Here is a 7,443-nt window from a genome sequence, read left to right on the forward strand (position 1 = left end):
TTAGCTGTCAAACACAGCGACGCAGCAGCGATCATAACGTCGCTGTGCTACATGTGCAGAGAGCAGGGAGCCGCGCTTAGCGCTGGCTCCTTGCTCTCCTAGGTACAGTACACATCGGGTTAATTAACCCGATGTGTACTGCAGCTACATGTCACAGTGTAGAGAGCAGGGAGCCGCGCACACTGCTTAGCGCTGGCTCCTTGCTCTCCTTGCTACAGTATACATCGGGTTAATTACCCGATGCGTACTGCAGCCACATGTGCACAGAGCAGGAGCCGGCACTGGCAGCAAGGGCGGAGGCTGGTAACGAAGGTAAATATCGGGTAACCAGGGAAAGTTCTTCCCTTGGTTACCCGATGTTTACGCTGGTTACAGCTTACCGCAGCTGCCAGACGCCGGCTCCTGCTCCCTGCTCGCTTCATTTCGTCGCTCTCTCGTTGTCACACAGCGATGTGTGTCACAGCGGGAGAGTGACGACCAAAAAATTAAGCTGGACATTCAGCAACGACCGGCGACCTCACAGCAGGGGCCAGGTCGTTGCTGGATGTCACACACAGCGACAGCGACGGGACGTCGCTGCAACGTCACAGAAAATGGTGACGTAGCAGCGACCTCGTTGTCGTCGCTGTGTGTGACACCAGCTTTACATCCATTCTCGAGGTAAGTCAGATAGCCCCCATACACATCATATTGTTGTCTGATCCGGGCAATTTTAGCCCTATGTTTATGGGAGCTTTCATGTAATCTATAAGGGCTTATTCAAACATCTATGAACGTCAGTACAATCTCTGAACACAATGCATAGACTGGCTGAGGCAGTCCTTATAGACAGTGCTGTGAGCTCAGAAATCATGAACCTCAGTGCAGCAACTCCGCTCTAGTCACCTCTGTAGGGAGATAGAATGGAGTTACTGTACAGAGGACGTTCCTTACAGACAGTGCTGTGAGCTCAGAAATCATGAACCTCAGTGCAGCAACTCCGCTCTAGTCACCTCTAGTGAGATAGAATGGAGTTACTGTACAGGGGACGTTCCTTACAGACAGTGCTGTGAGATCAGAAATCATGAACCTCAGTGCAGCAACTCCGCTCTAGTCACCTCTAGTGAGATAGAATGGAGTTACTGTACAGAGGACGTTCCTTACAGACAGTGCTGTGAGATCAGAAATCATGAGCCTCAGTGCAGCAACTCCGATCTAGTCACCTCTAGTGAGATAGAATGGAGTTACTGTACAGGGGATGTTCCTTACAGACAGTGCTGTGAGATCAGAAATCATGAACCTTAGTGCAACAACTGTGATCTAGTCATCTCTGTGAGGGCAGTGTTGTAACTAGAATTTGATGGGCCCCAATGCAAAATTAGGACCTGCCCCCCCAACACAGATACACTGGGTACAGGATAATGACACCGACACTCGGGGCATGGGATAATGACGCTGACACTCAGGGTGCGGGATAATGAAGTTAACACTTGGCTCTTTCCCTCAGCACTCAGGTTTCCCATGATCTGAAATCCCTCTTTCTATCATCATCCAGCTTTCCTATGTTCTGATATCCATCTTGTCCTCAGCACCCAGCTTCCCTAGGCTCTGCTATACATCTTTCCCTCAGCACCCAGCTTTCCCATATCATAGCATCGTAAAGCTGGGTGCTGCGGGTAAGAGCCTCTTTCCATCAGCACAAAACGTTCCCATCCCAAGCTTATGTTTTTGTCCCCCCTCGTATATATAGTTCTCCAAATACTATAATGGCCCCCACATAGCCTTTCATATAGCATATTGGGTCCCACGTAACCCTTCATTTTACTAGAATGCGCCCCATAGTCCTCCTTGTATTATAATGCATTTCCCATAGTCCTCTATGTATAAGGTAACTCTTATAGCCCTCCAATTATTATACTACAACTCCCATAGTCCTCCATGTATTATAATTCACTCCATAGTCCTCCATATATTATACTGCACCCCATAGTCCTCCATATATTATAATGCACCCCCATAGTCCTCCATGTTTTATAATGCACCCCCATAGTCCATGGATAAGGTAGCCCTCATAGGCCTTCATATATTATAATGCAGCCTCCATAGTCATGCATGTATTATAATGCACCCCACAGCTCACCATGTATTATAATGCAGACCTCATAGGCCTCCATGTATAATAATGCAGCCCCTCCATATATTATAATAGTAGCTGTCATATACCGTCCCCCAGGCCCACCCACCCAGTTCCTTGACCACTTTTCAGCCTGGCTGCCGCACTTCATGTCCTCAGAATTACCAACCCTCATCCTAGTAGACTTTAACATACCCATGACCAGCCCCTCCTCCCCATCTGCATCCCAGCTTCTATCTCTCACCACCTCCCTTGGCCTCTCACAGCTCTCATCTTCTGAGACACATGAAGATGGTAACACTCTTGACCTGGTCTTTATCCGCCTCTGCTCAATCTCTGACTTTGACAACTCACCTCTTCCCCTCTCTGACCACAACATCCTCTCCTTCAAGCTAACAAACCCTCGTCCACCCCAGCACACTCCCACCTATCACACATTCAGAAACCTACAGGCCATTGACTTTCAGACCCTTACAGACTCTTTACACTCATCACTGTCCCCTATCTCCTCACTTTCCTGTCCTGATCTGGCTGTAAACCATTACACTGACACACTCAGAAATACCCTAGACCAAGTAGCACCCCTCACCCTCAGAACCTCCAAACACAGAGTAAAACAGCCTTGGCTCACTTCCCAAACTCGATTTCTCCAGTGATGCTCTAGGAGTGCCAAACGCATATGGAGGAAAACCCGCACACCAGAAAACTTCATCCACAACAAGTTCATCTTAAGGACCTACAACTCTTCCCTTCACCTCGCCAAACAGACCTACTTCACCACCCTTATTTCCTCACTATCCAACAATCCAAAAAAGCTCTTTGACACCTTTCACTCCCTCCTCAGTCGCAAAGTACATACCCCCATCACAGACCTTCATGCTGATGACCTGGCCTCATATTTCACAGATAAAATAGAAAACATCCGCCAGGAGATCAGCTCCCAGCTACCAAGCGTTGTGAATCCCATCCCTCCATATATCCCATCAAGCTCACTTTCCACATTTGACCCAGTCACAGAGGAGGAAGTCTCCAGGCTCCTCTCTTCTTCTCATCCTACCACTTGCCCTACTGATCCCTTTCCCTCACACCTACTCTGGTTGTCACCACTCACCTAACTAAAATCTTCAATCTCTCTCTCTCTTCGGGTATCTTCCCCTCCTCCCTCAAACACTCTATCATTACTCCATTATTAAAAAAACCCTTCCCTTGATCCGTCCTGCACAAGCAACTACAGACCAGTCTCCAATCTTCCCTTCATCTTCAAACTCTTGGAGCGCCTGGTCTACTCTCGCCTCACCCGCTACCTGTCCTCTCACTCTCCTCTAGATCCTTTACAGTCTGGCTTCCGCCCTTTACACTCAACAGAAACTGCCCTTGTCAAAGTGACCAATGACCTATTGACTGCAAAACATAATGGTGACCACTCTCTGCTTATCCTTCTTGACCTCTCTGCCGCCTTCGACACTGTTGACCACCATCTCCTTCTCTCTATGCTCCATTCTATCGGCCTAAAGGACACTGTGCTCTCGTGGTTCTCTAACTATCTTTCTCGCCGTTCATTCAATGTATCATTTGCTGGCTCCACATCTTCTACTCTTCCTCTCACTGTTGGGGTACCTCAAGGTTCAGTCCTCGGCCCTCTTCTTTTCTCCCTCTACACTGCCCCAATTGGAATGACCATCAGCAGATTTGGTTTTCAGTACCATCTTTATGCTGATGACACACAGCTATACACCTCATCCCCTGAGCTCACCCCCGCTGTACTACAGAACAGAAGTGACTGCCTGACTGCAGTTTGCAATGTCATGTCTGCTCTCTTTCTCAAACTTAACCTTTCCAAAACTGCCCGCTCCTGCCGCTTGCACCTCAAGAACATCTCTAGAATCCGCCCCTTTCTCACAATGGAAATGACAAAAACACTCACCGTGGCCCTGATCCACTCTCGCCTTGACTACTGTAACTCTCTATTAATTCGTCTCCCCCCAACTAGACTCTCTCCTCTACAGTCCATCCTTAATGCAGCAGCTAGGGTCATCTATCTGGCTAATTGCTACTCGGATGCCTCTGCTCTGTGCCAGTCATTGCACTGGCTGCCCATATATCACAGGATCCAATTCAAACTGCTTGTTCTCACCCACCAAGCTCTCCACAGTACAGCACCCCCTACATCTCCACCCTCCTCTCTGTCTATCACCACAAAGCTCTCCACAGTGCGGCACCCCCCTACATCTCCACCCTCCTCTCTGTCTGTCTCTGTCTCACCCCACCCGTTCTCTACGCTCTAAAAACGACTTTCGACTAACATCAACACTAATCCGAACCTCCCACTCCCGGATCCAAGACTTCTTCCGAGCTGCACCAATCCTCTGGAACGCTCTACCCCAAGAAGTTATAATGAATCATAACTTACTCTGCTTCAGACGCTCCCTAAAAACGCATCTTTTTAGGGCGGCCTATCACACTCCCTAATCTAATCCAATTCACACAGTGCCTCTACAACTTCTCACAACATAACCTCACGTCAAACTCCATGCCACCCAAATGCATCTCAAGATTCAGGCCCACTGGTCCAGGAAGCCATTATCTATCCCCCATTTCCTTGAAATTGCTGGATTGTCATTGTAAATAAGCACTTGTACCTTGCCCCCACCCCACCCATATCTCATTGTAGATTGTAAGCTCTCACGAGCAGTGTTGTCTTTTTTTTCCCCTCTAAATATTGCATTTTCTATTACTGTTATTACTGTTACTTGTTTGTATATGATCCTCCTGAATTGTAAAGCGCTGCGGAATATGTTGGCGCTATAGAAATAAAGATTATTATTATTATTATTAATATTATTAATACAGCTCACATAGTACTCCATGTATTACTGTATAATGCACTCCCCATAGTCATTCATGTATTATAATGCAGCCCTCAAAGTCCTCTGTATATTATACTGAACCCCATTGTCCTACATATACTGCACCCCATAGCCATCTATGTAAAATTCACCCCATAGTACTCCATATATTATACTGCACCCCATAGTACTACATACAGTTAGGTCCAGAAATATTTGGACAGTGACACAATTTTGGCGAGTTGGGCTCTGCATGCCACCACATTGGATTTGAAATGAAACCTCTACAACAGAATTCAAGTGTAGATTGTAACGTTTAATTTGAAGGTTTGAACAAAAATATCTGATAGAAATTGTAGGAATTGTACACATTTCTTTACAAACACTCCACATTTTAGGAGGTCAAAAGTAATTGGACAAATAAACCAAACCCAAACAAAATATTTTTAATTTCAATATTTTGTTGCCAATCCTTTGGAGGCAATCACTGCCTTAAGTCTGGAACCCATGGACATCACCAAACGCTGGGTTTCCTCCTTCTTAATGCTTTGCCAGGCCTTTACAGCCGCAGCCTTCAGGTCTTGCTTGTTTGTGGGTCTTTCCGTCTTAAGTCTGGATTTGAGCAAGTGAAATGCATGCTCAATTGGGTTAAGATCTGGTGATTGACTTGGCCATTGCAGAATGTTCCACTTTTTTGCACTCATGAATTCCTGGGTAGCTTTGGCTGTATGTTTGGGGTCATTGTCCATCTGTACTATGAAGCGCCGTCCGATCAACTTTGCGGCATTTGGCTGAATCTGGGCTGAAAGTATATCCTGGTACACTTCAGAATTCATCCGGCTACTCTTGTCTGCTGTTATGTCATCAATAAACACAAGTGACCACGTGATCACGTTGCCTCCACCATGTTTTACAGAGGATGTGGTGTGCCTTGGATCATGTGCCGTTCCCTTTCTTCTCCAAACTTTTTTCTTCCCATCATTCTGGTACAGGTTGATCTTTGTCTCATCTGTCCATAGAATACTTTTCCAGAACTGAGCTGGCTTCATGAGGTGTTTTTCAGCAAATTTAACTCTGGCCTGTCTATTTTTGGAATTGATGAATGGTTTCCATCTAGATGTGAACCCTTTGTATTTACTTTCATGGAGTCTTCTCTTTACTGTTGACTTAGAGACAGATACACCTACTTCACTGAGAGTGTTCTGGACTTCAGTTGATGTTGTGAACGGGTTCTTTTTCACCAAAGAAAGTATGCGGCGATCATCCACCACTGTTGTCATCCGTGGACGCCCAGGCCTTTTTGAGTTCCCAAGCTTACCAGTCAATTCCTTTTTTCTCAGAATGTACCCGACTGTTGATTTTGCTACTCCAAGCATGTCTGCTATCTCTCTGATGGATTTTTTCTTTTTTTTCAGCCTCAGGATGTTCTGCTTCACCTCAATTGAGAGTTCCTTAGACCGCATGTTGTCTGGTCACAGCAACAGCTTCCAAATGCAAAACCACACACCTGTAATCAACCCCAGACCTTTTAACTACTTCATTGATTACAGGTTAACGAGGGAGACGCCTTCAGAGTTAATTGCAGCCCTTAGAGTCCCTTGTCCAATTACTTTTGGTCCCTTGAAAAAGAGGAGGCTATGCATTACAGAGCTATGATTCCTAAACCCTTTCTCCGATTTGGATGTGAAAACTCTCATATTGCAGATGGGAGTGTGCACTTTCAGCCCATATTATATATATAATTGTATTTCTGAACATGTTTTTGTAAACAGCTAAAATAACAAAACTTGTGTCACTGTCCAAATATTTCTGGACCTAACTGTATATTATACTGCACCCCACAGTCCTGCGTATATTATACTGCACCCCATAGTTTTCCATATATTATAATGCACCCCCATAGTCCTATATGTATTATAATGCAGTCACCATAGTCCTTCATACACTGTGTGCAGAATTATTAGGCAAGTTGTATTTCAGAGGATTTTTTTCTATTATTGATCAACAACTATGTTCTCAATCACCCAAAAGACTCATAAATATCAAAGCTTAATATTTTTGGCAGTTGGAGTGGGGTTTTTTAGATTTGGCTATCTTAGGCTAGATTTGGCTATCTTAGGTCCACGCTGCGGAAAATGCACGGATTTTGCCGCGGATTTCTCGCAGAAAAGCCGCGGATTTCCCGAAAATCTGCAGCACCGGCACTTCCCAGCCATTTCTATGGCATTTTGGAAATGCTGTGTCCATGCTGTGGATTTTTCCGCAGCGGATTTCGTGCGGATTTTGGTCCGGAAAAATCTGCAACATGTTAATTATTGTTGCGGATTTTCATCCGGATTTTGGCTTTAAAATTGGGAAAAAAAAATCCGCATCAAATCCGCGGCAATTCCGCGGTAAATCCACAGCAAATCCGCACCTTTGAAAAGGTGCGGATTTTGCGGGAAAGCTGCGGATTTTGATACAGAAAAATCCACAGCTACATTC

The sequence above is a fragment of the Anomaloglossus baeobatrachus genome, unplaced genomic scaffold (assembly GCF_048569485.1).
Source record: "Anomaloglossus baeobatrachus isolate aAnoBae1 unplaced genomic scaffold, aAnoBae1.hap1 Scaffold_109, whole genome shotgun sequence".
Lineage (NCBI taxonomy): Eukaryota > Metazoa > Chordata > Amphibia > Anura > Aromobatidae > Anomaloglossus > Anomaloglossus baeobatrachus.